Source organism: Nomascus leucogenys, chromosome X (genome assembly GCF_006542625.1).
Source record: "Nomascus leucogenys isolate Asia chromosome X, Asia_NLE_v1, whole genome shotgun sequence".
NCBI classification, from domain to species: domain Eukaryota; kingdom Metazoa; phylum Chordata; class Mammalia; order Primates; family Hylobatidae; genus Nomascus; species Nomascus leucogenys.
The window spans coordinates 51172983-51183092 of record NC_044406.1 but is presented as its reverse complement, the minus strand read 5'-3'; the positions used below and the strand labels follow the sequence as shown (position 1 = coordinate 51183092).

Here is a 10110-nt window from a genome sequence, read left to right as displayed (position 1 = left end):
ACCATGTTGGCAGCTTGAAAGTAGGGACTTCATTTATTCCTTATCATGACCCACTTTGAGGGCCTGATAGAGTGCCCTTGGCAGGGTTATCCTTTATGGTTTGTTGACTGACTCCAAAACGATTTGAAATATTGGATGAAATCTTATATTATCAAGACTCTTTCTAGTACATTCAGTACAGCTGTCATTGACGTCCTTTGTTTGCAAGGAAGCCAGTATTGTCAAACTCTAAAACCCAACAAAAAGGATATTTTAGAACAATTATAATTTCAAACTTGAAAATGTCCAGCTGGGACACAGGAGTACGTTAGATACTTCTCCTGCCACCCTCCTTTCTCCTCAACCTCATCCCACCCCACTCTCCCTAATATACAGGCCCAAGTCAAATGTTACATTACCACCTATTGGTGAAATGAGCCATCACAGCCCAGCTCTATAAGACATCGTAAATTTCTGGGTAGCAGTGAGTGGTGTAGATCCTTTTATGGTTCATAAGTATGTTGATTATGTTTTCATGCTATTGTGTGAGATGTACCTCCCTCAAACCTTGTTATGATGTCAGCACATTATCCATCTGATGTGAAAAAAAAAATGGTGAGTGGAGATTGAAATGCTGGGAGCTGAGAAGGTAGAGTCAGGTATGGCCCAGAGAAATATATTTTGGATTAGGCAGATCCCAAGGAAATAGTGAGGGCTAATAGCAGAGGGAGTCCTAGAGTACAAAAGAAATGACTAAGCACTTTAGGGGCTGCAGAGGAAAAGTAAACAGCTATTTGGGGACACCAACTTCTGCACTGCATACTAATACTAGTGTAAATATAGCAAGGCCCAGTGTATATATAACAATGCAGACATAGTTGGCTGACCACCAATGTAATCCTGCTTTTCCCAAACCTTTTTCCCTAAAGTTGTTGGAGCCCAATTAAAAATTCTACATTGAAGACTAAAGGAAAAAGAGGTTTCATTATAGAGCTGGGACTGATTGCATTTTCAAAAGGTGGCTGCAACAATATCCCACACACTTTTCTGCTGTATAATCTGCCACTCCTCCATCAAGTAGAGGAGACAATTTCTCCCCTCCTTTGAATCTGAGTGAGTTCTGTGACTGTTCTGACTGACAGAATGATGTGGAAGACAGACTGTGTGACCTGAAAGGTGAGGTCACAGAAAGCCTTGCAACTTCCACCTGGCCTGTCAAGAACGCTTGCTCTTGGGATAGTCCCTCTTGGAACCCAGCCACCATGCTGTAAGAAGCCCAATCTACATGCAGACACCACATATAAGGCATCGTAGTCAACAGCCACAGTTAAGTTCCCAGCCGGCAGCCAACATTAACTACCAGTCTTGTGAGTGAGCTATCTTGGACATCCAGCTTGGTTAAACCTTCAGATGACTCCAGCCCCAGCTGACACCTGACTGCAACCACATGAGAAACCAGGAATGAAAATCCACCAGCTGAGCCCAGTCAACTCAGAACTGTGAGAGATAATAATAAGTTGTGGTACTAAGCCACTAGGATTGGGGCACCATGCAATAATAGGTAACCAAGACAGTAGCAACTTTGGTTAGACACATGAGCCATGGGATGACACATAATTAGGTATATTTTTAAAAACTTGGATTCAGCTTTAGGGCAATGTGTCCCTAACATAGAGAGGCACTCTTTTTTTTTTTTTTTTTTGAGACGGAGTCTCGCTCTGTCGCCCAGGCTGGAGTGCAGTGGCACAATATTGGCTCACTGCAAGCTCCACCTCCTGGGTTCACGCCATTCTCCTGCCTCAGTCTCTCCGAGTAGCTGGGACTACAGGCGCCCGCCACCACGCCCGGCTAATTTTTTTTGTATTTTTAGTAGAGACGGGGTTTCACCGTAGTCTCGATCTCCTGACCTCGTGATCTGCCCGCCTCGGCCTCCCAAAGTGCTGGGATTACAAGCGTGAGCCACCGCGAGAGGCACTATTTCAGTTCACTTCTGCTGCCTCTGATCAAAACACTCTCTTGCACTTCCAGAGAGAGAGAGAGAGAGAGAGCAAATGTGTGTATTTACTGACAGGTGTCCCTTTGTGTCCCCATCTGTGTGACTGTGGAGCTCAGTGTCTCACACATTCCAGTATGATACTTGGTGCCATATTTGCAGGTCCTGAGGTAAGAACCCATGCTGTCGTCTTCAGAGAGTTTCATGGGTTGGACTGTGCCATATATGGGCAAAAATCCACCCACAGGTTTTCTTTTAATCACCTTTATGGATGTATAATTTACATATATACTTTTTTCTTATTACTTTTTATTTATGTAATTTATTCATTTTTTTGAGACAGGGTCTCACTCTCTTGCCCAGGCTGGAGTACAGTGGAGTGATCATGGCTCACTGCAGCCTTGACCTCCTGGGCTTAAGCAATCCTCCCACTTCAGCCACCTGAGTAGCTGGGACCACAGGCACACGCCACCACTCCTGGCTAATTTAAAAAGTTTTTTTTTTGTAGAGACAGGGTCTCACTATGTTGTCAAGGCTGGTCTCAAACTCCTGGGCTCAAGCGATCCTAATGCCTCAGCCGTCCAAAGTTCCTGGATTATAAGCATGAGCCACCATGCCTGGCATCTTTTGTGGATGTATAATTTACATACGTACAATAATATGTACCTATTTTAAGTATACAGTTTGATGAGCTTTGACGAATGTAACCCACAAAACCACCACCATAATCGAAGTATAGAACTTTTTTTTTTTTTTTTGAGACAAAGTCTTTCTCTTGTCACCCAAGCTGGAGTGCAATGGCATGATCCCGGCTCACTGAAACTTCCACCTCCCAGGTTCAAGAGATTCTCCTGCCTCAGCCTCCTGAGTAGCTAGGATTACAGGTGCCTGCGACCACGCCCAGCTAATTTTTGTATTTTTAGTAGAGATGGAGTTTCACCATGTTGGCCAGGCTGGTCTCGAGCTCCTGACCTCAGGCGATTCCCCCTCCTTGGCCTCCCAAAGTGCTGGGATTACAGGCAGGAGCCACTGTGCCCGGCCTATAGAACATTTTAATCACCCCAGAAACGTGCCCCCTGTGTAGCCAGTTCCCTCCTCTCAGCCCCCAGCCCCTGGCAAGCACTGATTTGCTTTGCCACTATCAATCAATTTTTGTCTTTTCTGGTATTTCATTTGAATGGAATCTTATAGGATAGATTTTTATGTGACTGCACACTATTTTAGCATAATATTTTTGAAGTTCATCCATGTTGTTGTGTATATCTATAGTTAATTTCTTTTTCTCACCAAATTGTATACCACTAGATGATATGTCACAAATTGTCTATTCATTCTCCTGTTGCTGGACATTTGGATTGTTTATTGTTTGGGGCTATTATGAATAAAACTGCTATGGATGTTTATGTACAAGATTTTGTGGACATACGTTTTTATTTCTTTTGGGTAAATATCTAAGAGTGCGATTACTGGGTATATTAGTCCATTTTCATACTGCTATAAAGAACTTCCCGAGACTGGGTAATTTATAAAGGAAAGAGGTTTAATTGACTCACAGTTCAGTATGGCTGGGGAGGCCTCAGGAAACTTATAATCATGGCAGAAGGTGAAGGGGAAGCAAGGCACCTTCTTCGCAAGGTGGCAGGAAGGAGAAGTGCCAACTGAAGGGGGAAGATCCCCTTATAAAACCATCAGATCTCTTGAGAACTCACTCACTATCATGAGAACAGCATGGGGGAAACTGCCCCCATGATTCAACTACTCTGCCTGGTCTCTCCCTTGACATGTGGGGATTATGGGGATAATGAGGATTACAATTCATGATGAGATTTGGGTGAGGACACAAAGTTTAACCATATCACTGGGTTATATGATAAGTGTATATTTAACTTCATAAGAAACTGACAAATTTTTTACATACCAGCAAAGTATGAGAGTTCCAGTTACTCCATATTTTTATCAACACATGACATCATCAGTCTTTTTACTTGTGGCATCCTTGGTGAGTCTAATGGCACCTCATTTGCCCATAGGTTTTTAACTGCCTACCCAACTAGGATGTCAGCAGGGATTTTCTTCACTGTTACATCCCCAGCCCCTGGAATAGCATGTAATAAATATTTTTGGAATGAATGGGTTCATGTCTCTGAGCTTCTGTGTTTTTCTGAAATATTGATTTCTCTAAGGGGTATTGTGCACAGAGGATTTATGTACTTATAATTGTGAGAGATACTGTCAAATTGCTTGCTTTTAAAAAAATGCTGAACCAACTTACTCTCCCACCCACACTGGTTATTGTAAATTGTTTACATTTTTCTGCCAATCAAACAAGTTAAAAATAGTATTTCATTGTGGTTTTAATTTTGCATTCTCCTTATCATTGGGCAAAATCAAGCATCTTTTTGTATGTCTATGGGTCTTTTATACTTCTTCATCTGTGATTTGTGTTCCTATATTTTGCTTATTTCTTATTAGACTATTTTTCTAATTAATTTATAGAAACTCTATGCTTTTTGGTGATAGTAACATTTTGTCTGTGATGTATGTTGCAAACATTTTGTAGAGTGACAAGCAGAATGGTCCAGTGATGACTCCAGAACCTTTCTCATGTTGCCTGCTTGAGATGAGAGCCCCTCCTTCTCCCTAGTTGAAATGGCTGTGACAAACTCAAATTGTTCTGGACTGAGGGCTCTCCTTTTTCCAGCATGTTTGCTCCCATATCCTGACTGTTTGTTCCCTGTATGCAAAGCCACTCCAAGCTTACACAATTAAAAGATGGTGAACCAGGGTGCGGAGGCATGGGCCACTCCCCTGGATCACAATGGGCTGTGCTTCATGCTGCCGAGTGTTTACTTGAAAACTTCCCCAATAAAACCTGCTCCTTATACATGGTGGCATTTACCTTTATCTTCTCCAGGCAGTTTCTTCCAGTCTGTCATTTATTGTAGACATTGTTTATGCTTCTTTTCTCATACATAAGGTTTTACTTTTTTTTTTTTTTTTTTTTAAAGACAAGGTCTCACTATGTTGCTCAGACTGGCCTCAAACTCCTGGGCTCAAGCAATTCTCCTGCCTCAGCCTCCCAAGTAGCTGAGATTACAGGCACATGCCACCACACCCAGCTTAAGGTTTTGCTTTTATATAGTTAAATTTGTTAGTCTTTTCCATGACTTCTGGATTTCATGGCTTGCCTAAGAAGGTGTTTCTCACCCCAATAGTGTAAAAGATTATTTTGTATTTTTCTCTAGTACTTTTTGAGGTTTCTAATGTTTGGCTCCTTCGTCTGTCTGGAATACACTATTGGATATAGGGATGCCAACCTTCCAGGGATCAACAGCAATGTTTCTGTCCTTGGAGCTGATTGTAATGTTACTGTACTGCACTTGTTGTTTATTGCTGTATGACATATTATATCAAAATTTAATGCCTTAAAACAAAACAAACATTTATTACCTCACAGTTTCTGTGGGTTAAGAATTCAGGAGCAATTTAACTGGATGGTGCTAGCTCAGGGTCTCTCATGATATTACAGTCAGGATGTTGGCTGGGGCTGCTGTCATCTGAAGGCTTGACTGTGGCCAAAGGATTCACCTCCAAGATGGTTCACTTGCACAGCTCTTGGCAGGAGGCCTCAGTTCCTTACCACATGGGCTTCTCCATGGGGCTACTTGAGCATCCTCACAATATAGCAGCTGGCTTCTCCCAGATAGGTTGATCCATGAGAGAACAGGGCCAAAGCCAAAAAGTCTTCGAAAATTCAGCCTCAGAAGTCATACTCACCATTCCCACAACATCCTATTGGTCAGGGAAGGAATACACAAAGTCATGAATAACAGGAGGTGGGGATCAGTGGCCATCCTGGAGATGGGCTATCACATGCCATCACAGCATTGTCAGGCCAATATTCTTGACTCTGTGATTCTTAGCTGTGGGTCCAAAGTACACTCAGGAACGTGAAGAGCTGTCAGATAACTACTCTAAATGTCTGAAGAGGAAATTGAAAATTCTGGCTATGAACATATGGGCCCCAAAGACTCTTAATTTTGCTGTTTTTGATCCAAGGGGAGAGACACATTTTTCCAAGTGAATCAATCTGAGTGACAGATGGGGCCAAGGCTTGATCCCAGCATTTCTGATACAAATTCTATGATCTCCTCCGCTCTCCTGGAAGCACTCATTGGTCCTTGCTAATTATATTGGTCAAAGTCCAGTCCAGAAAACAGAAACTACTCTAGGTATTTTGAACAGATGGGATTTAATGCACAAAATTATTTACACATATGACGGAAAAGCTGAAAAGGCAAATAGGAGACTGTGAGACAAGCCAGAGATAAGTAACTGCAGGAAGCTTCAATTGCCATGAAGCTGGAGGGATTTCGCAAAGAGCCAGGTCACTGGAGCCCAGCAGCTGGGGTCAGCAGGCAGAAGCTAGAGATGCTGTGAGCCTGTTCACTGGGATCTGGGGCCACAGAGGAGCTCCAGCTGCTGAGGCCGAAAGCCAAAGAGAAGAAATACCCTGGCTTTTCCCTTCCTCCTGTCCTCCAGTCTCCTTCTAGTGCCTTCAACTGTTGAATGTAGCTAGATGCCAGGAAACATGTAGACAAAACAGAGAAGGGGAAGGGCGGGGAGGGGGCATCTGAGGGCATGAGGCCCAGGACTGGCATGTTGGTGTTGGGCATGTGGCAGATCTTATTTTTCCGAAACGACCAAACAATATTTCCAGCCCTACATGTTCATTTAGAACCATGACAGTCTTCTATTGTGTCAGGCCATTATTGAATTGTTATAAAGAAATACTCGAGACTGGATGTTTACAAAGAAAAAAGGGTTAATTGGCTTGTGGTTCTGCAGGCTGTACAGGAAGCATAGCAGCATCTGCTTCTAGGGGAGCCTCAAGAAGCTTCCAATTATGGCAGAAGGCAAAGGGGAAGCAGGTGCGTCACATAGCCAGAGCAGGAGCAAGAGAGAGAGAGCAGGGGTTAGATGCCACACACTTTTAAACAACCAGAACTCACTATCACGAAGACAGCACCAAGCCATGAGGGATCTGCCCCCATGATCCAAAAACCTCCCACCAGGCCCCACCTCCAGCACATTGAGGATTACAATTCAACATGAGATTTGGGTGGGGACAAATATCCCAACTATATCACATATCAAGAGATGGAGTCTGAATCCCAGTCCTTCATCCTGGGTAGGACTTTGCTATTGCCAGGATGAATAGAGTGGGGCAGAAGTGTTGCTCTGTGACTCCTGAGGCTGGGTCATAAAAGGTGATTCAGCTCCCGCCTGGCTCTCTCTTGCTTTTGGGATGCTCTCTCTTAGAATTCAGCTACCATGCTGTCAGCAAGTCCAGATCAGCCCAGCAGACAGTGCACGTGGAAAGGTAGGGTGTCACCAGGGGAGAAACTGAGGCTCCAGATGATAATCAACATAATCCTTCAGCAACTAGCCTCCATGTCTTCCATCTGAGGCTCCAGATCTCATAGAACAGAAACAAGCTGTCTCTGCCATTCCCTCTGTGAATTGGTGGCCATAATTATTCTTATCCTTTTGCCACAAAGTCTTGGGAAAATTTGTTACACGGCTATTATAACCGGGACAGCTAGGGAGAATGGCAGGAGGAGTTTGAGTGAATAGTTGGGGCTCAGAGCAATATCAGCTTCCTCTTGGATCTTCTCTGTTAGGGTAGAATCCCAATTGATAATTGCATTTGGTTGGAGAGCCTGTGGAAGCTGGTCTCACCCCTCTGCAAATTCTTTTTTTTTTTTTGAGACAGAGTCTTGCTGTGTCGCCCAGGCTGGAGTGCAGTGGCGCGATCTTGGCTCACTGCAAGCTCTGCCTCCCAGGTTCACGCCATTCCCCTGCCTCAGCCTCCCGAACAGCTGGGACTACAGACACCTGCCACCACCCCTGGCTAATTTTTTTTTTTGTATTTTTAGTAGAGACGGGGTTTCACTGTGTTAGCCAGGATGGTCTCGATCTCCTGACGTCGTGATCCGCCCGCCTCGCTCTCCCAAAGTGCTGGGATTACAGGCGTGAGCCACCGCGCCTGGCCTGCAAATTCTTAAAACCTTGCTTTTTGACCCACCCCCTTACATAATTCATTACTTGACTTAACACATATTTCCTGGGTGCCTAAACTGTGCTAGACAATGGGTATACGCTTGATTTAAATAAAACAGGCACAGTTCTTAACCTTAGACATAAAACAAATTACCTTATAAGTAAATATATAATTACAAATTGAGAAAATGCTCTGAAGGAAAAACATTGGATGCCAAGAGACAGGATAATAGAGGGTCTGGATTTTGTTTGGGGTGTTAGTGAAGCATCTCTTAGGAAGCGATATTTCTCTCTCTCCTCTCTCTCTCTCTCTCATCCCTCCCACCCCTGCTCTTGCACACTCTCTCTCTCCCCATTTATCCCTTAGCTTTCCTAAACTTACTTACTTCTTTAAAGCAATGAAATGTTTTATAATACACTTTTTTTTTTTTTTTTGTGATAGGGTCTCACTCTGTCGCCCAGGCTGGAGTGCAGTGGCATGATCTCAGCTCACTGCAACCTCTGCCTCCTGGGTTCAAGTGATTCTCCTGCCTCAGCTTCCCGAGTATCTGGGACTACAGGCATACACCACTACGCCCAGCTACTTTTTGTATTTTTAGTAGAGATGGGTTTTTACAATGTTGGCCAGGCTGGTCTCGAACTCCTGACCTCAAGTGATCCACCTGCCTCGGCCTCTCAAAGTGCTGGGATTACAGGCATGAGACACCATGCTTGGTCTATAATACACTTTTAAAAGTTAGCAAAAAGAAATTTTTCATTGAGAATGGCAGTTGGATATATGTACATTAAAGAGCATTTACCCGGCTGGGTGTGGTGGCTCACGCCTGTAATCCCAGCACTTTAGGAGGCCGAGACGGGCGGATCACGAGGTCAGGAGATGGAGACCATCCTGGCTAACACGGTGAAACCCCGTCTCTACTAAACAAAATACAAAAAATTAGCCAGGTGTGGTGGCGGGTGCCTGTAGTCCCAGCTACTCGGGAGGCTGAGGCAGGAGAATGGCGTGAACCCAGGAGGCGGAGCTTGCAGTGAGCCGAGATTGCGCCACTGCACTCCAGCCTGGGTGAAAAAAAAGCATTTACCCACAAGAAACCAGAGATCATTGAGTGTTTGCGGGGAGACACATGAAAATTCGGGACTCCCTCCCCCAAAGAATGCTCAGCTGTGCCAGTGCACTGAGTGTGCCATAGAGTTTTAGGGGAATGACTCTTAGTCCCTGGGAGCCAGGGACCACAGGTTATAGGTTATGTGTGGCTGGTCTCAGCTGTGACCTGTTTCCAGAAAGCAAGCACAGTGGAATTGGCTCCAGGAAAAGAGAATGGGGTCGGTGTTCAAGGATGCAGGCAGGGCCAGGCGCCGTGGCTCATGCCTGTAATCCCAGCACTTTGGGAGGCCAAGGCGGGTGAATCACTTGAGGTCAGGAGTTCAAGACCAGCCTGGCCAACATGGTGAAAACCCATCTCTACTAAAAATACAAAGATTTGCCAGGCGTGGTGGCGCACGCCTGTAGTCTTAGCTACTCGAGAGGCTGAGGCAGGACAGTTGCTTGAACCCAGGAGGTGGAGGTTGCAGTGAGACAAGATCACACCACTGCACTCCAGCCTGGGCAATAGAGTGAGATTCTCTCTCAAATTAAAAAAAAAAAGAAAAGGATGCAGGGGGATGGGGGGGTGCTGCACCTCAAACTCCCAGGGGAGGGAGGACTGAGTTGCAGAATGGGGACAAGACCAAGGAGCAAGTCAGGTCCTCCTCATAGCCACTGTGTCATGCCCTGAGTCTGTCAGTCACTGCATAGAAAGATGGAGGGAGAGCGCTACTTGCAGCAGTTCCTGTGGGGAAAGGCACAGGTCTGAGACCATTCCTGAGGCTCTTGATTTCTGTTTCACCAGCGAAGGAGGTTTCCCATGGAGATGGGCCTGAGGTCTTTACATCTGATCTGACTTCTCTCTTCACAGGGCCCTCCTGCCTGTGGTGCTATCTGTCTGGTCAACCCACCGTAACCTCACACACAGCACTCTTCCAATTGCACTGCAAACGTAGACTTGATAGTGAACATTGATGGTTGATTATTCCAC

The 10110-nt window shown here is 44.9% G+C and overlaps 1 non-coding gene across 1 annotated transcript; it reads left to right on the top strand.

Moving 5' to 3' along the window:
• The first annotated feature begins 476 nt into the window (after positions 1–476).
• Positions 477–580, top strand: LOC115833472. The gene has a single exon (XR_004028903.1). It is a non-coding gene; the product is annotated as a small nucleolar RNA U13 (small nucleolar RNA).
• The last annotated feature ends 9530 nt before the right edge of the window (positions 581–10110 follow it).